The sequence below is a fragment of the Vulpes vulpes genome, chromosome 10 (genome assembly GCF_048418805.1).
Source record: "Vulpes vulpes isolate BD-2025 chromosome 10, VulVul3, whole genome shotgun sequence".
Lineage (NCBI taxonomy): Eukaryota > Metazoa > Chordata > Mammalia > Carnivora > Canidae > Vulpes > Vulpes vulpes.
Window position 1 is genome coordinate 59,371,353 of NC_132789.1, and position 23,175 is coordinate 59,394,527.

Here is a 23,175-nt window from a genome sequence, read left to right on the forward strand (position 1 = left end):
GCTTGCTCACATTTTTAAAAAAAGCTAAAATCTATCAGATAATAATATAGAACCATTCTGTCATCAGTTTACCCTGTCTTCATTATTGTAGTTAATTTTTCATGATTTTGTTGCCTTGTTATGAAAGGTTATATCTTTTGCAATTTCTCACATTTAAATACATTTTCTAAAATATTTACTATGTATATATTTATGTCTTTATTTTTGTATTTGGCTCTCCAACATTGGCACTGGTAACTGAATTTAGCAAAGAGTAACAGTTTTAACTGAGCTTTATAAGAACTTAAGCAACATGAACGTGGAGACTTTGTCTTGCTTGCCCTTTCAACTTCAGACCTACAAAAGTACCTACCGTAAGGTAGGTACTCAATAAATATGTGTTGACATAAAGTGAAAAAAGAGAGACAGAGGACAAGTGATAGGGGAAAAAGAATTAATCTTATTTTTGCCCTCAAGATACTTAAATGCAACATAAGGATATATGGTATGTGCATAAAAAAAAACATGAACAATTCGTACAGTGATATACATACACTTCAATGTCCTGTAATATTTCCTGTACAGCATTTAAGAATGGGAACCTCTGGGTTGTAGTGTTTTCAAATTTAAATCTGCGTTAACTTTATATTAGAAAGAATAATTTTATCAATAATGAGGGTAAAATAGCTGACCCAATAAGACTTAGTATGTGGTAGTATTTTAATTCAATTAATTTATCCAATCCTTTTAACAGTTAATACTGGAGAATTATTATATCCTATTTTTTTATGAGGAAATTAAGGAATATAGGTAAGACATCATAGAGCCTGGATTTGAACTCAAGCTGACAACAGACCCAATGACAACCAAAAATAAGTCTTTGAAAGATCCATAGAGTCCTTTACTATAAATATCACTCAAAAATTGTTATACAAGATTCCGTTCATTTTTTTCTTAAATTGAATTTATAGTAAAATAGTAATGGTTATATATAACAATGTAAATGTTACCTCAAATTATTTAAAAGTTTAAATTTGTTAAATAGCATAAGTGCTAATGAATTGTATTTAATCAAAAAATTTATCGGGCAGCCTGGTGCCTCAGCAGTTTAGTGCCGCCTTCGGCCCAGGGCCTGATCCTGGAGACCCGGGATCAAGTCCCACGTCGGGCTCCCTGCATGGAGCCTGCTTCTCCCTCTACCTGTGTCTGTGTCTCTGCCTCTCTCTCTCTCTCTCTCTCTCTCTCTCTCTCTGTCTCTCATGAAGAAATAAAATCTTTAAAAATTTTTTTTAATAATAATAGAGTACCTTTTGAAACAAGCAACTAAAGAAAATCTAAGAACATGTCAATATTCCGATTCTACATTTTGTATCTCTAGATTTCTAATCTTGCCTACAAATTATTGCTTGTTCTCTTTCCCCACTCCATTCATACATATCAGAGAGTCTGCTGGAACTTGAGCAACTGATTGCTGTGCAGAGTATATTTTTAATCTCTTGGTTTATTCAATCCAAGAATTATTGCAAAAAACTGAGGCTGTGACTAACTCATTGCTGTAAAATTAATTACTTTGGCTTTAGTCTCCTAAAATGCTTTTTGTATATACACACACACACCCTAATACATATATCCTGTCTCTCTCTCGACACACATATATATATATATATACACACACACACACAATGTGTATATGTGTATATATACACAATATGTATATATATACACACACACAATATATATGTAATATATTTAATATTGCATTTTTATTTTATTTATTTTTTTAGAGATTTTATTTATTTATTCGTGAGACACACACACACAGAGAGAGAGAGAGAGAGAGAGAGAGAGGCAGAAACACAACACAGGCAGAGGGAGAAGCAGGCTCCATGCAGGGAGCCCAACATGGGACTCGATCCTGGGTCTCCAGGATCACACCCTGGGCTGAAGGCGGTGCTAAACTGCTGAGCCACCTGGGCTGCCCTAATATTGCATTTTTATATATACACATACACACACGCTTATATGTAATGCATTTTATACATATACCTTCCAGAAATCTATTCTTTTATTTTAATTTTTACCTGCACTTCAGATCAGAGTTCACCTATATTCCAACAGTGGTCAACTGCTGCTGGTGTTGCTTTTGTTAGATATCTGGGAATTAATATACCACTAACAATGGTCAATGGGGTCATGTGCACTTTGGCTAGTTTTAGCAGATCTTTAGACTAGATTCCTTTCTTTAAAAAAAATGTTTATTTATTCGTGAGAGACACAGAGAGAGGCAGAGACACAGGCAGAAAGAGAAGCAGGCTCCATGCAGGACCCCCATGCAGGACTAGATCCTTGGACTCTGGGATCATGCCCTGGGCCAAAGTCAGATGCTCAACCACTGAGCCACCCAGGCTTCCCAACTAGATTCCGTTCTTAACTAAATTTATCTTATAAAGCATTTTAAACTTTTTGAATAATTTAGAATCAAACATGGATATATTTCTCTTTTGTAAATTTATTTTCATTTGTCCCCACTAACAAAGAAATTGAGAAGCTGAAGTCAATCAGTTGAACAAAAACAAGTTGTCAAAATTTGCAGTGTATTCTATGTTGAGACTTCAGGAAAAAAAAAAGATGAAAGTAGATGCATTGTTTTGTGTATTAAATCAAATAAGAGAACCAAGCTTTTGAAATGTACGTTTTCTGATTAATTCAAGAGAAAAATTATGTAAAATTTCTTGTGGCTTTCATCTTGCATTGACTAATATGGTAAAAGGATTTCTCTCTGACATTTTTACCAAAAATGTCCCAATACTAATAATAAAGCGAACACTTATTTAAGTATTTTAAGCTGTTTTAACTCTATATTTCAGAGAGTTTGTAGACTTCTTGGAGCTGTAGTCCTCACCAATAGGTAAAAAAAACTGGGAAGTAGACAATCCGTAAAATATTTTTGCATTCTAACAAAATTTGCAAACATTTTCTCCTAAATTATTATCTTAACTACAGAAGAATTCTTTTTCACTTGAATGGTACAAGTAAAAGCCTATCTCTCCCACTTTCTCCCCTACTTTTTGCCTTTGCTCATTGCAGACAAGATTTTTCTATGCAAATATTCCATAGGGCATCTTGGCACAAGGGATTTTTGAATGCAATTATTCTTTGAATTGTTATGTGCTGCGTAATTTACTGGTATACCACTTGTGATCTGCTTATACATAAGGTCAAAAACCTGAGTAATGCATCATAAACTAGTCTTTTATATTGTCTTTATCAAGGTTCACTGGATCTTTTAACCTACATTGACTACTATAAAGTTAATTTTCCATAATAAAGCAATATTCAAATCAGCCTTTTAAAAATCACACTATAAAAAATGAACATACGTAAGTCAAAATTAAGGGCGTCATAAGCAAATAACCTTTGGCAGTTACTTTCATGTGAGGTTTTATTTTTTATACATTTGTTTTACCCAAATTGGTTTTATTTATACTTTTCTCATAAGCTACAACAACTCTAAAGACTGTTTTTAATGACAAATCACCAGGAGCATATTTTGTTATTCTGCTATGTTCCCCTTCACTGTGCAAAATTGACCTCACATGAAAGTAACTTTGGGAAAATAAGAACACTAAATGATTGCTAGCATCTGGGAGGCAATTTTCGGAATTATCCATTCATTTGCACATTCAAGATATATTTGTTAGGCTACTATACTCCACACCAAAGATGTTCCAGGCCCTGGATACTTATCAGTGAACCAAACTGGAAAAAAAATAAAAAGTGTAGCTCCCAGAGATTTTTGTTGAGGTGGTGGTTGCAATAGGAGGAAACAAACAAGCATATATGGATAGTAATAAGTACTATGAAGGAAAACACGGCATTATTTAAAGGAAAGTATATCAACTAATTTCTAAATCAAAATGGTAAGTTTCATTTCTAAGGATAGGTAGATTTCTTTTAATCATGATACCTACCCCCAATCACCCTACTCAAAAGTAACTAAAGGGATTAGATCTTGCAGTGGTTCCTCATGGTTCCCATGCCTGCCTCCAGCCCTAATTTACACCTTCCATGCTTCTCTATGCACACTAGATTACAAACACATTGATTTTTGTTGCTGTTGGTTCTCAAACACGTAAACCTCCTTTTTTCCACATATTGTTCTACCTTGAATCTAATCTACCCCCTTTACCCCACCCCAGCTCCAAATCCAGCTAATTCCTAAATGTGATTTCTGCATGGGAGCCAACTCTGGATGAGGCTCCCTGCTCTCACTCTCCTAGCATTTTGACCTGTCCTTTTAGGAACTTATTACAATTTCTATTATGTAATGACATAAGGCATCTTGTGTATTTATCATCTATCTCTTTCATTAGCCTGCAAGCTCCATGGGATGAGGGGAGGTGGGGCACTGGAGGCAGCTGCTTCTGAGCCTTGCCAATGTACTTTCAGTGTCTTGCAGCCTGCCTGATACAAAATAAGCATTTAAAAAATTGTGAGAGAAAAAATGATTTTCCATAAAAAATATCTCTGGTTTACAGCACATGGTTTTATGCAACACATGGCAAAGTGGGTTCTGGTGAGAGCTGGTAATATCTTTTAAACCATGTGACTAAGCAAACGATTCTAGTTGAATCCTTGTGTTTTTAAATCTGTGTTACACACTGTTCCTGCCCCAAACTCTGCTGGAAGTCTACTGCTTGCTCACAGGCTCACAGTCTCAATGACAGATGGTTTTTAATCTTTGCTATTTGGCTTCCAGAGTGGGTGGATATTGCTAACTCATGTATTCTCTCCAACATGTAGAAAATGACTCTGGTGGCCATACTCTGTAAGGAAGCAGATACTTTCTGGGATCTGTAGCTATGGGAGAAAGGTTTTAAATGCTTTCAGGTGGGAAAAAGCCACTTTTTCCTTGGAATTATTGTTGAAAATAATCCAACTGTGAAAAGCCACGGTTGTGTTAATCATAAAATAATTCCAGGACTTCACTGTTTCACCAACTCATGCCCAGTACTCTGAATGGCACACATACATATCAGTAAAAACATACAGTGTTGGTAATACTTCCTACTTGTTTTGACATGAAAAATGAGAAATCTCCTTGAGAAGATGAAGAACCCTTTCTCAGCACCTAATATGGTCTAAATTTCCATTGTGGCACTTATCAATTTATAGAGTGATTTTTTTTTCTACATCTGTCTCTCTAACTCCTTCAACAACAAACTGTCTTTTCTCTTCTTATCCCTAAGACCTGACCAAAAAAATAAGGTTCGTGATACACATTCAATTAATATTCATTGAGTAAATCACAGATAATAAATAAGTCCCTACATTGGAAACAGCTTGGGTTGGAGGAGACACTTCCTTGTCTATTTCAGTCAGGCAAAAATGGAGCTCAGTAGCCACTCAGGAAACCAGGCTCTCTTATGCAGCATCTATCCCTCTAAACCAAGGACTAAGGTTTTCTCAAACCCAATAAATCCTCAGAAGATTTTCCTATGTGGATTTATGCCAGAACAATTCGGTCCATTAGTTGGCAAATAAGGACCCCTTAACAACTGCAGAGGAACTATAAAATTCTATTCAGAATATAATGAAAGCTGCAGGGGATTGTGTATTCATTTATCTTGTAGTAGGAAAACTTGAATCCTCAAATAACAGGGTGTTGCCATGTTAGCTTCCTCTAGAGAATTGAAACCCAAGCTGTAAGAGAGTAGAATGGTCTGATTGGTATCAGAGCCACTGGAATCTGCAAAGCCTCCATTCTTAATTGGGACCAGAAGATTCAGCCGATAGCAAAGTCTCCCTACCTGTGTCTCTACATAGGTGAAAGGATTGTGCTACTTCACTTAGTATTTTGAGATCTCAAATTCTAAAATCATGACTTAGAAAAATAATAATAAAATCATTACTTAATAGCCTAAAATATAAGGTAATGGGGGTTGCTCTATATCAAAGAATAGATAAACGCAGGAGAAATGCATTAAAAGAGAGCAAAAGGAAGGCAAGCAAAAGGAAAGGAGTGGAGGGAAAGAAGGAGAAAGGATGGGAGGAAAGAACAAAGTAAGGGAGGAAGGGAACTGTTAAAATGTTTTATCAAGCTACTCCACATCCCCGATGTTTTGTATGTGCAGTATTTCAATGTCCTTCCTAGGTAAATAGCAAGGCTTTTCCTTTTTATTAGCACTGCTGCAGCTGCTGTTGCTTACAAAGAGATTCACAAATCAAAATAGATTCAGTTAGCTTTTCAATAATTCTAAAAGGTGGGGGAACATTGCCAGGGAAGCCTAGCACTCCAGTATCCTAACAAGGAGTCTTGTTAGCAAAACAAAGTGTGAATTGCTTAGAGATAATTCCCTGCGGTTGGTAATTCCACTGGGCTCCTCAGTGGCAGCACGAGCTATTTCTCCTCAATAGACCAATGCCACCGAACAGAATGTGTCAGAAGAAATGCAAAAAACAGGCTTTCTTGAAACATTTATTCTCCTAGATTTTTCTTTATGTCAGCATGATTCATACTTATTGGTTCTTAGCCTGGAGCACCTAGCACAACCAGGAATTGAGGAAGCTAGAGCAGAGTGTGAATAATGAATGAGCTACATAAGCAGAAGTCCATACACCCAATCAGTAGCAAATGCAAGTGCAGAGTTGCAGGCCAGCATTTTCATGGATTATTTCTATTATTTTCTCCCAAGGGAAAACACGAAAACAAGAACCAGCAAGAGCTTGAGTGACAAACGCCTGGCTTGAGATTGGAAGACTGTTCTTTGCCTATTGCTTCATTCCTCGAAATTGCATTACAACTGCCAGATTAAGGTATATGGAAAAAAAACGAAACTTTGATAGGTTTTGTTGATGCATCCCTCTGTCTCCATATATATTCTTGTGATGTGGGAGGGGGGGAAAGCATTTGTTTAGAAGATGAACGAAAAGTGTTTCATGATGTTAAAGGAAATATTAATATTTTTTGCAACTTCTGAAATTATTACTAGTATTAATGCCCTTGAAGTGCTAGTTTACTTGATGAGGCACTGGTCACTTATATAACATTTGTGCTTTCTCTCACTTTCATTTTGTACTTCATCAAATCTGAAGTTGTCATGGTTCATTATCTGTAGATGATCTTGGGCAGCCTTGCATTCTAAAAGAATATGCCATGGCATCTGCCTCTGTGCTTTTGTGCCCTGCTGTACAGATGATATTTCAGCATGAGTATTGGGTAAGGGGGTGAGAGTGGAGGCAAGATTTGTCTCAGGCTGATGATGTTTCTTTGTGCCAGATTATGTCTTCTTCTTTTGTGTCTGCCTGATTCAGCAACGAAGTACATATATCACATTGTGACTATTACATATGTTAGAGTACATAATTGGGGTTGTAAAGTATATGCTTGAATGTCTTAACTAATGAATTCCATCAAATTCAATTACCATTCTTGGACTCTTCATTAACCAATCAAATTGCTTCTTTGGTCTAAGTCATTTCCAAGACACTTTCATAGGCATAAACACAATTGTATGAAGTAAATTGGGGGTGATTAAATTATCTTACTAGTCATTATTTGGAGCTGAAGTTTTGGATTCCTAAAGAATGGACTTTCATGTTATTCCCATTGTATACAGGAGAGAGGATGTTGGAGCATAAGATTATGTCTTCAGGAGTTTATTTCACTATTTGCATCTTTACTCTCTTTTCCGAGGAAGTGGGTTACAGTAGGTCACCAATACTAAAATTACATAGAAGTAAACCAAGTCTTATAAAGTTTATGGACTTATTAAATAGATCTGTCCAACTGGCTTGTGTTATACTGCAAGTCCTTCACCTTTCCAGAATGAACTGTTCAATACCAGAAGTTTCTCCCGTCTCTCATGCAGTGTGATACTTCAGTCTAAGATCACAGTTGTTACTGTTGAGGAATGCTTTTTTCCTAATTCTCATATTTTCTTTGCATGGACTATTAAAGTAATTTTGAAAATGCATATATATCCAGAGCCAAACGTAGTTTACTTTCCTAGGAAATCACTGTCACCATGCTAATGTATAATGCTATTTCAATAACTTTACAATGAAGGACATGTGCTGATGTTGTGGCATGTTCCCTACACTTAGGTTTCCAATCAGTATGTCTTTGTCTTCTACTCTCCCTTGGCCCAACAAACATTGTTCATCCTGAAGCCTGAGTTCATTTATTTATCCAATGATGATTTTGTTAAGTACTTCATATGCCAGTCATTTTTCTAAGCCCTATGTCCAGGCTTCTGTTCTCACGGCATTTTCATGTTAGTGGAGAGGCAGACCTTTCTCAAAGAACAAATACATAAATATACAGATCCACTAAAATGTTGGTTATCCAGTATCTAAAATCATATTTTTTCTACATCTTTTTTTTATCCAAGTTTTTTCCAGTGATCCTACTCTTTAATCTTATTGATTCTTACTGTTGTCAACCATGCATTAAAATTGATCCTATCGGGATCCCTGGGTGGCGCAGCGGTTTGGCGCCTGCCTTTGGCCCAGGGCGCGATCCTGGAGACCCGGGATCGAGTCCCACTTCGGGCTCCCAGTGCATGGAGCCTGCTTCTCCCTCTGCCTGTGTCTCTGCCTCTCTCTCTCTCACCTGTGTGCCTATCATTAAAAAATAAAAATAAAAAAATAAAAAATAAAATTGATCCTATCCACTTACTTCAACTCTCTTAAGGCTTTACATTTCCTTAAATGGAACAGACAAGGAAATGTATAAATTTACATATTAGACAAGCTGTTTTGCCTGAAAAATCTAATCCAGATAGCTGGGCCCAAATAACACCAGGATGGCTACACTGTGGCCAGTATCAAATCAAATACCCTACAACCCATTCACAAAAACTATCTTTTCTGATCCTGAGATTTTTCTTAATTATATTTTCCGGTGATTAAGTGTTCTATTCTGGAACACATCAGAATAAATCTTTTGCTCCATTGTTCTATCAGGCAAAGTGACTTTGGTACAGATTAAGTTAGACTAGCCACTTTTTAATTCTATAAAGATTGTATGCATCTAGTCAATATAAAACAACAATAGACGCCAGAGGATTTATTGTGGTAACAGAAAAAATGATTTAATCAAAGATACTGGATATAAAGCAGAAAATAGATGATAAGAATATACATGGCAATTTATGTATATTTTTAATATAAGAAGAGATAAATCAATATCCTGAAAAAGTCATAGAAATTGTATATGTTAATAATTTCCTTTAATTATCACTTAAACTAAAAACATTTAAATGCAACATATAGAGAACCACTTTAATATTAAAATGATTTTTATATTTGCTTTGTTGATACTTATTTCAGCCTAATAAAATATTTTACGGAGAGTGAAATACTTTTTATCATAATTTAATAAAAGCAAAAGTTTTGATGCTTTCATCAGTTTATTTAGTTTTGATTCATTTTTTTATTTGAATATACTTTTTCCAAGTGTTAGGCATTTATAGAATCTTTATTTTACCATACATGGACACCTAGTTCACATGGACATGGGAGAGAACTTGATATAATCTTATAGAGAAACATAACCAAAGTAAGAAATGTATATAATAGATAGGAGAATATATTTTATTTTTTATTTTATTTTATACTATTTATTTTATTTTTTATGAGAATATTTAAAAAAAAAAAACAGTAAGAAAAAAAAATAAAAACCCAGTAAGAATATGAAACAACAGAGGGATATGTTAAAGGGTAGAAAATTACTTCAGGTGCTATAGTAATGAGCTCTGGAAAGCTGTCCATTCCCTCACATTGTAAAACTCACACTTAACTACCTGAAGCATTGCCTAATTTTACAACATGCATCTAAATTAATTATTGATTACAATTTGTATCGGCAATTCTGCTGAACTGAGCTGAAGCACTCACCACTCCTATTCATATATGCCTATCTTCACAGCAACATTATTATAAATATTTCTAAATATATAGATCAGTGCACAAATACAAAAGTAAAAATCCTCCAGGGTCAAAAAAGGGACAACTCAAAAGCAGAGTACGAAGTAGAAAGACTAAGAGCTGATGTCATGACTGAACAGGCAGGGATGCGTCCCTTATCAAGTCTCTAATGATTAGGGATCTGGAACTGAAAATCTCATATACATTCAAGACCCAAGAAGAGCTGTCTTCTCTTTGATGAAGCAGCAAGAAAATTGTACCCACTGATCCACGGAAGTGACTAGAGCTTGTCTGCCTAGGAATCTAGATGAAATGGGGAAAAAAGTAGCTCTCCTGTGACAAATAAAAACACCAAGCTGTGGTATATTCCACTTATGGGGTTTAAATTTATATTATTCACAGCACATGAATCCTTCAAAATTTTATTATTTTATTTTATTTATTTTTTTAAGATTTTATTTATTCATTCATGCTCTCATGAGAGAGAGAGAGGCAGAGACACAGGTAGAGAGAAAAGGAGGCTCCACACAGGGAGCCCGACATGGGACTTGATCCCGGGTCCCCAGGATCACGCCCTGGGCCGAAGGCAGCACTAAACTGCTGAGCCACCCGGGCTGCCCCCTTCAAAATTTTAAAGAATAATGGAAACCTACAATTTTGTATAGAAACATATCTGGGCCAGAGACACAGGACCCTTTAATTTAAAAAAAGAAACCCTGAAAATGAATTTATAATTAAATAATGATAAAGCCCTCGCAGGAGAATTGTCCAACATAATGATGAATAATAAGCAGACACCGCAAACTAGAATTCTAAAAATTTTAAAAATAATTGCAAACATAAAAGGAAAGAAATAGGGACACCTGGGTGGCTTAGTGGTTGAGTGTCTGCCTTCGGCTCAGAGCGTGATCCTGGGGTTCCAGGATCGAGCCCCGCATTAGGCTCCCTCCAGGGAGCCCGCTTCTCCTTCTGCCTGTGTCTCTGCCTCTCTCTCTCTGTGTCTCTCATGATTAAGTAAATAAGATCTTTTTTAAAAAGGAGAAGAAATAGAAACCAACAGGAGGGCTTTATAAAAATAAATTAGCAAATTTGAAAAAGAAATAATACTCAAAGAAGAGAAAAATATAGTTTTCAAATTTAAAAACATAATGAAAACTTTAAGGAGGAAGAGAGAAATGGCCTAAGAGAATATTAGTGGCTACAAGTTAAACCTGAAGAAATTATCAAGAATGAACACAAGAGTGTTAAGCTATGGAAATGCTGAGAGATATGAAGGAATAATATGAAGTACACCACATACCTACTAGGAATTGCAGGTGGATAATTGTAGGATAATAGCTGAGAGGTTTCTGTGTTTGAAGAAAGACATAAGTACCATAAAGGATCATTCCCAGTCACAAGCCAAATAAATAATAACAAATCCATACATAAATACTTTAACAAGTCCACAGAGCACCAATGATAATGCAAAGACCTTAAAAAATCAATTAGAGCAGATAGTATATAAAAAAACGATGAAAAATAATAATTTCAAGTGTTGAAGGAAAATAGAAAACTCAAATTCGATGCTTATGTAAACTATTTTTTCAAGAGTGAGAGCATATTTGTGCATATTTGTGAAATCCTGGTTGTGAATGTGTTAGCCTTAAAAAGTTGGTTATTCTATGACTCACTAAACCAAAAGACATTATCATCCATGGAATATTGTTAAAAGACCAAATTCATTGAAAGCATATCTTTACATATCAAATGTTCGAACATTTTAATGGCCTCAGAGAAGAGCCCTTTGGACAGCTAGTTAAATGGCCTGAAATGTGGAAACTATGCACTGCCCTGACCATTTACCTGTTTTGGGTTGTAAGCCATACCACTGCCATTCTTCTTAGTAGCAACGTCAAGTGTGAAATCTGTGTGCTCTCCTAGGTTCATCCTTCTAATTCTTGACCTGTCATTAGAGTAGCCTTGTGCATTGCAAAAGGCACATCCAGACACTTATATGTACATATACATGTGCAAATAAATATCTCTTTTGCTCAAATATTCTGGAGTAAGTATGAAAATTTTATAAATAATTCAGTGGCTAAAACTTTCTACTGACTCCTTGTCCAGCACACTTAAGAAATATAGGACAGCTGAGCTAGAGGTTGTAGAAAAGATTGTTGGGAGTCATCAGAGTAAGTTGTTACCAGACAGCTTATGATCATTCACAACTTCTCTGTATTGAAACCAGTAATTCTGTGAAGATGACAGAAGAGCATAGACTAATGACTGAGCAGCTTACCAAGACTGTGCCTTTACCTGGGACAAAAATTTAAGAGCTCCTAAAAAAAGGCCCAGTTATGAAGACAAATGTATGTAAATAACTTCTCTACCTCTTAAACTGGAAAGAACATTTACAAATCAATTATAGTCCTTTATATACCTGTGATGTTTTCTTATGTCCTGGACAGAATGTGTCAAGATAATTAACAATTCAGACCCTCCTAGCAAGACAGTGATATATAACTATTATATTAATCCCGTTCTATTTAATTCTCAAAGCTAATGTACTTATTTGTTTAGATGATCATAAATTAGAAAACAATAAAAGAATGAATTTAATAGAAAAAAGCAATAAACATATTCATGAAAGAAATACAACTCCATAAAAGTGAATTAAAATTTGCTATCAAATATACAGAAAATTAGATGGAGTTTTTGGTTCATCAGTTTTTGGTTCACAATAGCTTGCTGATTGGCAATATTAAAATGCTGTTAAAAATGAGCCTTATTATCCTAGGCTATATATGTAGAAAGAGAACAGGAATAATTCTGGCCATGATCACTGTGCTGGAGAACTAAGTTCAAATTTAAGTCCATAACTGAAGAATATCAAGAATAAAAATGTAGGGATCCCTGGGTGGCGCAGCGGTTTGGCGCCTGCCTTTGGCCCAGGGCGCGATCCTGGAGACCCGGGATCGAATCCCACGTCAGGCTCCCGGTGCATGGAGCCTGCTTCTCCCTCCGCCTGTGTCTCTGCCTCTCTCTCTCTCTCTCTGTGACTATCATAAATAAATAAAAATTTAAAAAAAAAAAAAAGAATAAAAATGTAGAAGGAGCAAAAAAATTAAAGTTTGTGGAATAAACCTGTAAAAAAAAAAAAGAATAAGGAAATTTCAAGATGTTGAAATGAGAAAACACGAAGAATCAAATGCGGTCATAGCGTAAATATATGCCATTACAAGAAACATTGTACACTAAGGGCCAAAAGGAGAGAAACTTATTTAAATTGTAGAAGAGTGGTAGATGTGATGATGCAACATTCTGCAGGAGAGAATGTTGAAATCTGCTTCTGAATTTGTTAAAAAATGATATTTATCTTTTCCGAAAACTTTTAATACAATTCTAGCTGACAAGGAAAGATGCATTTTTTTAATATTTCCTAACTCTCACATATTTATAAATATTGAAGCTGCACTTGGGAAGCTTATTGTAATAAATCTGAAGGTTTTCTGAAATATGAGCACAACATGACAGTTTTCTAGGTGATAAGTTATTTTATGATTTTGTTATTATGCTTCAAATGGGCAAAGGAAAATCTGGGAAAAAAAATTCTAGGAAAAAAAGTATCTTTCCAGAATGGCTCCCTGTCAAGATGGCAACTGAGTACAGAGATGGACTAAATTAATCCTTTGGCTTTAATGATTGTTTCGATGTTCCATAGGAGAAATGATCATTCTGTCTTGACATCCAAGAAAGCACTCCTCCAGGGATAGGGTGATCTTGCTCACATTCCTCATACCCCCTACATTTTAATGGGCACATTCCAGGCAGAAAACATGATAATAAGTTTTATATGTTGATTTAGAACTTTTAATTCTAAAAACTTTGGAGATTTTTAATCTACTTATGTTTAATTTTGGGGTATAAATGTAAAGATACTTGGTTTTATAATTTAGTTGCTTGAGTAACTTTTTAAAACTGATTTATGGTCAGCATGCTCCAAGTTTATCTCGGATGCAAAATTTCTCCTCATGCAATTGACCCAAATCAACAAAGGAAATCATTCCAAAAAATATTCATCCAATTAAAATTGTATGTAGTCAGGAAAGTTGATATTGATCTCTTTTCATTTACCAACATCCTTGCATTTTTCCTTATAAAAGCACTTTGGAGAAGGTAGAGAAATTAAAGGAAAATGAAAAGAAGGGAAATTTATAAGCAACTTTAAAAGCTATATACAATTTTGCCTGATTTTCAGGTAGCCTAGTATTCAATTCTTAGCTGGTCTTCTCTGATTCCGTTATGCCATAGACAGGAGAGGCAGTGTTTTCCCATCAGTTTCTTCTGTATAGATAAAAGCATTCAAACCAAACATCTAACAGTTTGTATTTTTCCACTAAAAGAAATGTCTCTGGTGAGTAGGAAAGATGATTTACGTGCATGTACCTGACCTTATAAAAAATAATATTTGTGTTCATCATAAAGTTGAATTTATATTGCTATCAAACATTTACTCCAGTTCCTTTTTGTATATCTCTAATATACTATTTAGGTTATAGATCTCTGATACCTGAGAACACCGGACAGTTGAGAGAAATCCATTGTGTTCCCCTTCCAATTTTTTTTTTAAGTTGGTAGTTTTTCTTCTTCCTTTAACGAAATATAATTTAATGGTTACAAAAAAGTTTGCAAAGCTTTAGCTAACACATTACTGAGACCAAAAATTGGCCTTCCTATTATTTACTGTTCAGAAAGTAAATGGTAAATATATTTATTTATCTGTAAGATGGAATAAAAGTTATTTGGCTTCTTATACCAAAACCTCTTGTTTATATACGAGGAAGTTCCTAACAGGGGAAAAGAACTCTTGTACATTAAGCCTTTCCATTCATATTCTGAAACTACCTTTTTCACCCTGTGGAATAGAAGCCATATATTTATTTGATATGGATGCTGAAATTTAGTTCATGGAACAGAATATATATCTCTTTGTTTGTCTCTATATAATAAGACTCCTGACTGTGATGAGTGGCTTTCCATATACGCATGAAGGATTAGATGCCTATCTTTCTTCTTTCCCAAAATGCCATCAGTATTGTCAGGCCTTGAATGTAGGTGGAAAACTGACTCAATAATGCTCGTGTTTCTTGCTAAAAAATAGCCACAATGCAGAATAGAGCAACACTGAAATTTTATGAAGCATGACCATGAAATAGCAAAACTCCTCCTTTTAAAAAAGCTCGTGTACTAGAATTTATATCCAAATGAGTGTTGTCTTTCACTGCGGTCATCTTAGATTTTAAAAATGCTGCCACTGTTGAAAATATTTTGGTACTGTTTTTAGAGCCAGTTATGCACAAGGAAGCATTTCTCAACAAACCCCGCAAAGGTGCTGTGTTAATTACCATCAGCGCAAATGTGGAGGCGGCCTTTCTGGGACATTTCTTTCAATGAGTTTTTTGACCTCATCAAGTATATTTTTATTTTAAATAGTCCTTTTTTCCTCTAGACAAAAAGATAGATATATCATATAGAAGAAGGGTGCTGAGGCTGGTGGGCCCATGAGGTCACATGTTGGGTAAAGAAAGCATTAAACTCTTTCCAGATATTAAAAACAAAAAACACACAGGAAACACTAGGTTTCAGGCTGGATCGATGAGTATGGGCTCATTGTTTTACTCACTCCTTGTTATATCATTTAGTTACATACTCATATAAGTATATAAGGTCCTTACTAGACCCTGAAGACTATACATAACCCAACCCTGCTACTGCTTTTAATTGGGACATAGAACTTTACTGGAGCCTGTAGTACTCTGCATACCCAGTTACCGCTTGATAGTCAGTTTGCATAGGGATGTATAAAATGGACCCTAAGAAGCCAGTCGATACCAGGTCCAGATGGGTTCACTCATGAATCTTACCAAACATTTAAGGAAGAAATTGTACTAGTCCTCTACAGTCCCTTCTAGAAGATAGAAGCAGAGGGAATACTTCTAACTCATTCTATGAGACCAGCATTATCCAAACACCAAAACTAGATGCATGCATTACAAGAAATCTACAGACCAATAGTCCTCATGAACAGAGATGCAACAATCCTTGACACCAGCCAGACTATAAGCAATCACGCCAGGTGAAAACTGTAATGGAGCTTGGAGGGATGCTCCACCTCCTACAGGAAACTGTTCATTTATTCCACCAGCATTTACTGTTCAGAGACTATTCTATACGGTCATGAGATCACACTTCCTACTAGCCCTCAGTCACTTATTAATTCAGTCATCCAACAAATACTTCTCGAACCTGTACAACATATCAGGAGTTGTAGGTGGGGTTGGGGGATACAGCAGGGAGCAAAATAGGACAAATAACTGCCTTTGTGGAACTTACATTCTACTGGGGAAACAGACAGTAAACAAGATCTACATGTAAAATGTAGGCTTGTATACAATAAACATACAACCTGTAAAATTGAAACACGTCATTGATATGTGCATGTACATGGGGGTGATATTTGCATAGGTTGTTCAGACATGGCCTCTTTCAGAAGGTGACTTTATGCAAATCCCTAAAGTATGTGAAGGAGAGAATTTTGACAACATCTCCTGGAAAAGAGAAGATAGTTGGAGAAGACACAGTAACTAGAGAAGGACGTGAGAAGGGATGTGCTTGGAGATGAAGTTGAGGAGTTGGGTTGACGCTGACTAATGCGTGGCCTTGTGGGAAGTGAGACGGAGCTTGGCTCTTCCACCTCATCTAATGGGAAGCTACTAGAGGGTATTCAATGGGGAAATGCCATAAAATGATGATTTTAAAAAGCTCATTATAGGACGCCTGGGTGGCTCAGTGTTTGAGTGTCTGCATTTAGCTCAGGGAATGATCCTGGGTCCCGGGATCAAGTCCTGCATCAGGCTTCCTGCAGGGAGTCTGCTTCACCCTTTCCCTGTGTCTCCGCCTCTCTCTCTGTGTGTCTCTCATGAATAAATAAATAAAATCTTTAAAAAGAAAACTATCTTTTAAAAAAAAAACAAAAAATAAACATGTCATTCCAATTTCTGTGCAGAAAGGTATATTTAGGTGCCAAAAATACAGGCAAAGAGCAGGAGAAGTTACTGCAGTATTACTAGCAAGGAAACTACCAGAGTTCAGTAGCTTTAATGAGGCTCGTGAAAGGATAATGGTGAGAAGAGACTTGAGACATATTTTGAAAGTAGAACCTATAGGACATGTTGAAGGATTAGTTATGGGGAACAAGAGAGAAAAAAATAAATCAAGAATTCCCCCCACGTTTTTGCCTTAAACAACTTGGTGAAGCCACTTACTGTGATGGGAAAGACCCAAACAGGAACAGGTGAGGGAGGAGAAAACATGTTTAATTCTTGCACAGCAGTTTGGAGATTCTCAATGGACTTCCAGGAGATGGCAAATAGGCAGTTAGATATGGGAGGCTGGCCCCAGGGGAAAGAACTGGGATGAAGATATGAGAATGAGGTTTGCGTGAAGTAAACTCCTCAGTAGCAAATTAAGGAACACCTTACTCAAAGTTGCTTAACTATTAGTGACACTTATTATATCACCTTATTATGTCTATTTATTAATTCTAACTTTAGGGAGTACCAGGGTTGATGCTGCAGATAATTGCTATCAGAAGCCAGGTCAGCTTCTAAGAGAGTCTCCTGGCATATACCCCATGTTGGCCAATACTGGTGCTGCCATCTTAGTATCAGGTCTTTGCATGGCAAGGGAGAGAGCAGGATCACTGAAAGGAGAGAGTGTGGCAGGAAAGGGCTTTTAAGAAAAATACAGCTCTCTCTTTTCTAATTGGAGAGCAAAATCTTTTCTAGAAAATTACCAAGAGACTTCCCCAGTGTCTTCCTGCCCAGAGCAATATCGAATACCCATCCCTAAACCGTTCCTTGCAAAGGGAGAAGGGTATTATCTAAACTTGATAAGACAAGCATGAGTCATTTCTTCTGGCTGAGGTTCCTTTGTTAATGAAAAAGTAAGGATATATTGGGAAGGTAAGCATCCATGTCCACTACACGAGGCACTGGCTTGGAAATGGTACTTAAAATCAGGACAGGATGATGACACCAAAATTAGATCCACTGTACACTCAAAATATTTTTACCTTCTCTCTGCAATGTCCATTTTATATGGCCGCTGGTAGAACAAAATCATACACTCACCTAATGTACCACCTATCAATTAGTTGCTTTTAGAAGTGAAAGAAAAGCAAAACCCAGAACTTAAGCTGGTAATTACGAGGATTATCTCTTATCATAGATGAAAAACAGACACACGCAGAAACATGCACACACTCAGTATAATTTCCAGTTACTTCCTGTTTTTATGAGAGCTTAGGGGAAACAGGGCCCAGACTATTTTGATCTTAAGTATATTTATTATGGACTTAGATTCAGCAGATCTAATAGCCATTCTATCTTCATGAGCCATAATTTACTCATCTTTGAAATACCTCACAACTTTTTCCCTTTGCTGTTCATTCAGGATTTTTTTTTCCTTTTTAATTCACATTTTCTACTTCAAAATACCAAATGAATTAAAGTACCTGACTATGCTTTCCTGGCCACAGTAACTGGTTTAAGGATGGGCACTAAATGCAGGCAAGTTAATTATGGAACTCCTTCCCATGATTATAATGACTTTATACGCACATACATTTTTATACTTGTCGGCTATTAACCTAGGTTTTCCTCTCTTAATTTAAAAATGGAGTGAGAACAATGGCCTGCAATTTTGTACTATGTTTTTACAATGTTAAAATTAGTCATTGGCTTATAAGCCAAGATACAAATAAAGACATTTCTTGTGAAAAATGTACCTATATTTGTGGGCTAAAAGCTATAAATTGGAATACAGAAATATCACAAGGACTACCTCCACTGGCTCCTTAGTTTGCCTATCTACAAAACATGCCTAGTAAGTTTACTAACTTCATTGCCCTTTTTCAAAGCCCACAACCATAGGATATATACCTCATTTGGCCTATTGAGTGACCCATCTAGGGAAGGTGCTTGATTAAGTTATCTGAAATGCATTTGCTGAGTGACAGGAACCAAAGTAGACATTAGAATTTTTCATGAATAAAATGTGATCAATGCACCTGAATGTTTCACAGCCTAGTTGGAGACTGCCCATAGTATATTGAGTAAAATAAACAGAAAGGGGAACAAGAAGTGCCTAGGGTAAATGAGACCCAGAGAGAGAAAGATCTCTGAGAAAAAAACAAAAACAAAAACACAAAAACCAAGAATGCAGATGTAAACATATTTAATTCAGGGACTATGCTAGAAAAGTTAATGAAATCAGTAAAAAAGGGGGGTGGGGGAGGGAGGAGATTAAGAATGGGGAAAAGACCTGTTGAAGAATCAGAAATAGCACCAATCAGAAATATTAGAAGGAGAGTTTAGAAAATTCACAGAATAACCTGAATTCCAGAAAATCAGCTGTTGGGTTTTTAGTAGAGGGGTCACTGGATAGGGTTTAAACATAAACTTGCGGATATGAATGTGTTAGGGTGACCTGTGAATGTTGCCATCCACCTGCCACTTCCGTGAGCGGGGTTCGTAGATATGAACTGTTCATTTCTTTACCGAGACTCTCCCGAATGCCAAGCACTGTGGCAGAAGCGAATAAAAGGCTGAGGCCTCTGTCCTCAGGAAGTCATCACCTCTGATACACAGATAATAAGCAATGTGATAAGATATATTTGCCATGATTCCTATTATTGTACTCCCCCCCCCCCCGCCCAATTTTAAAAACTAACCCAGCTAGCCCATTGGCATCTAAATCACGACTCTCTGGTCTACGCCATCCTTCCATACTATTACTTTGTTCTATTTGTTCTACTATAGGAAAAAAAAAAAAACAATGCGAGTTGATAACTGCATGTGTTTTCAAGTACAAACTCTTATCTGTGTCTGCTGTATCGCACTGTATTGTGAGAAGTCCGAAATTCAGGTTCTTTCTGAGATTTAATTATCTGGTATTTTCCTACAGCAGTCTGTCTCCTATTGACATGTCAAATTTCATTTTGTTCACATATCTTTGGTGTGCGTCTCCTTGATATTGATAACAGTGGCTGGTGTAAGAGCTTATCTACTTTTGATTCTGAAAATGTAATAAAGAAGGGAAATACAAAGCAACAGCCAGATGTACTAGTTATGCAAGCATCCATCCAACCTCTCTATCAGTGTTGGGGGAATGTGGTATGCACGCTGCAACTCCGTCTCACTGCTATCAAAGACAAACACCAGTGGCAAGGGACAGCCACTTCTTTCACAAGTGATTCCTTTGAAGGAATAAATTATTGAAACAAAACAAGCTAAAATAGTCTTATGTGAATCTTTGTTTTACTTTTAAGGTATCATCATTTCATGAATGTGATTTTTTTGGATTTCTTTTGAACTTATTTTTTTTTTAACTTAAGAACCACAACAAGGCTTTTATTCTTGCCTAATGATTTAGGAGTAGAAATGTTGTGAGAACTAGGAGAGATTGTATTTTTTTGCCCTTTTTAAATTTTAACTATGGTTAGTCCATTTGAGTAGATCTTAGTTAAGTATCAAAATTAAAGAAATGTTTGAGAGAAAACATAATATGAAAAGATATCCTAAGAAGTGGCGTATTTTTTGCCTGCCTGAGCAGGTTCATCCATTTGTAAAGGCCTTCCAAAAAGGGAGTCTCACAACATCTTGTAGAAATTCTTTCCTGTATCTAACCCAAATCCTTTATATTCTGTATTACCCTGGTGTTTTTTCCTTTCTTAGAGAATTTCTAGTAGAAGATCATGTCTCTTTGGCCTATAGCCAATTCCAAAAACAAGAAAATTAATGTAGACGTTTAGTAATTGTGGACCCATTGATAATTGATGCTGTTTCCTTTGGATTTCACAGGTAAAAATAAACTTAGATTTATAACTAAAAGAAGGGAAGAATTAGTCATTTGGAATCATTCTATATAAAGGGTTTTTCATCATTGATCTAAAATCACAAATCAGACATTTTTATCCAATAAAATTCTAGAGAAATAAATTTTATTTCCAAATGTGATTTGAAAAACTCACAGACATTGAGCCTTGCCCTTTCTATGAACTTTTTCCCAGGTTAACAAATTTTCTTAATCCCATCATTTTTGGTGCTATTTATAAAACTAATAGTTGCATGTAAGCACTAAATTTATTTATAGATTTTATAAAATCATGTTGAATTGTTTGATGGGTAAGTGTGTTATGCCAAGTTGATTTGGTTCTATGTGGATTACTGTTTGAGGGGATAAAAGCTGATTAGTTTGTAGTGAGGGTTATTACATGAAGAGCCATTATTTCCTGGAACATTTATTTTGGGCCCTTCCATGGAGTCTGAAGGCCATGGGCAAGCTGAAGGACAGGCTTCTCACCAAGGTCATTGTCCCTCTCATACTATCAGCCTTTTCTCCAACTTAGTATCACCCTGGGAGGAAGATTGATTTATAGAAAAAAGAAAGGGATAGCTCCTTCTTTACCTATGGAGCTACAAACAGCAAATAATGCCTGGAAGTCATTTTGGAGGGTTGAAATATTTAAGTTTTAGAAGCGGTTACCCCCAGACTCAAATCTTAACTCTACCAACTACCTGTGTGTGGTTAGGCAAGGTGATTGACCTCTCTAGCATATTGTCTTTCATATATAACAATTTATTTCTTTTAAATTCTTTTTATATATGCAATAATTTAAGAGTCCTCCCAACATTATCTCAGACAGGAAGTGAAGGTAGATAAGGTTTTCTAAACTCCTTTGACTTCTAGTTTGTCGGTGGCATGAGGTTCTTTTTTTTTTTATTTTTTATTTTTTTATTTTTTGGCATGAGGTTCTATTAAGAAATAAAATGCTTGTTTAATACAGGTGGTGACCTATGAATGGGTCTTGGAATCATACTAATGGTTTGTAACCACTGTTTGACATGGAATATAATAAAACAGAAAATATGTTACATCAAATGCCATGAAAATTAATACTACTGTAAGAGACATTTTACTTACATATTTGCACTGTGTGCACTGAGTAGTGCTATAAATATATTTCTTACCATGTGTCGAAATTTGAAAAATCTTTAAAAGATACTGGTTAGAGAGGTGGGTCATGCAGTACAAGGTGAAAAGAAAGCCAAAAAGAATCATCATTCAAAATAGCACAGACCAGCTATTCAGGAATCCTGGAAGCAAGCCGTGTAGTGATATCTCCAATGTCTGTGACTGCCTTGGGTCTTCTTGGTAGTCACGTTGTTGCATTAAGTAAAGTTGCTGAGCTGTAAATGTCTATGTGCAAGGGATATATGGCAACTCATCATGTTCATCTACTTGGACACTTGTGGGAAGAAAGCAAATAAATTAGTACATCCTTGCATAAGAAATGTTTTTAGGTGCATAAATTAGTACATCCTCGTATAAGAAATGTTTTTAGGTGCCTTTCCTCAAAATTCACCATGCTAAGATTATTACAGAGAAAATTCTCTGTTTCCTTATAGAGGATGTGATGTTACTGCTTTGACATTGTGTGTGTGTGTGTGTGTGTGTGTGTGTGTGAAACAAGACAGCTGCTCTACACTAATAAAATTCTCATGCATCATCCCACAACTCATCTATTCCGATAGCTGAATATCTAAAGACTTAGAGCCTGCATTACATTTCTCTATTTCCCATAACAGAATATGAAACTGTTGGGCCTAAATTATCCTGAACCCCAATCTGTGAAAGGACACATAATCATGGAAAAAATATATTCCTTATCAGAACAAGCAGCTGTGCTCAAATATTGACTGAGCTGCATAATCATTTGGGCAGAGTATATCTTGCAAGGAAGGACAGTAATATTAAAATGCTTATATTTTTATGTTCTGTGAGTTTGGTATTTTCCCTTCAGAGTAATCATTTTCCACATTCTTAGTGAAATCAGGCTGATACATCAAATCGGCCATCCTTGAATATTTTAAGCCTTTGACATTAGGTCCTGTAATGTTAATTTGCATATTGCTTACTGATGTGAATGCCCAGTCAGAAATTCAGCTAATTCCACTGGGAACCTACTTTTGTTTTTCTAGAAGCAGTTGCACATCAATAACATTCATCTCCTGGATAGAAAAACTTTCAAACTAAAGACCATGCTCATTTATGTTAAACTCATTTTTTAAGAAGCAAATAAAAGAAAAAAAGCACATTTTTGAACCATATAAAAGTGCTATTTGGCTCATTTTGACCTATAAGAATGGCAATTTCAAACAG

The 23,175-nt window shown here is 35.9% G+C and overlaps 1 protein-coding gene across 6 annotated transcripts in view; it reads left to right on the forward strand.

Moving 5' to 3' along the window:
• The window catches only part of SYT1 (synaptotagmin 1), a 531,062-nt gene that overhangs the window by 113,095 nt on the left and 394,792 nt on the right, over window positions 1-23,175 (forward strand). For 4 of the 6 annotated variants that reach the window (XM_025992159.2, XM_025992158.2, XM_072724441.1 and 1 more), the window contains exon 2: window positions 6,675-6,795. The exons of the other annotated variants lie outside the window; for them this stretch is intronic. The gene's annotated coding sequence lies outside the window, so the exon portion shown is untranslated. The remainder of the gene's footprint in view (window positions 1-6,674; window positions 6,796-23,175) is intronic. 6 annotated transcript variants of the gene reach the window in all.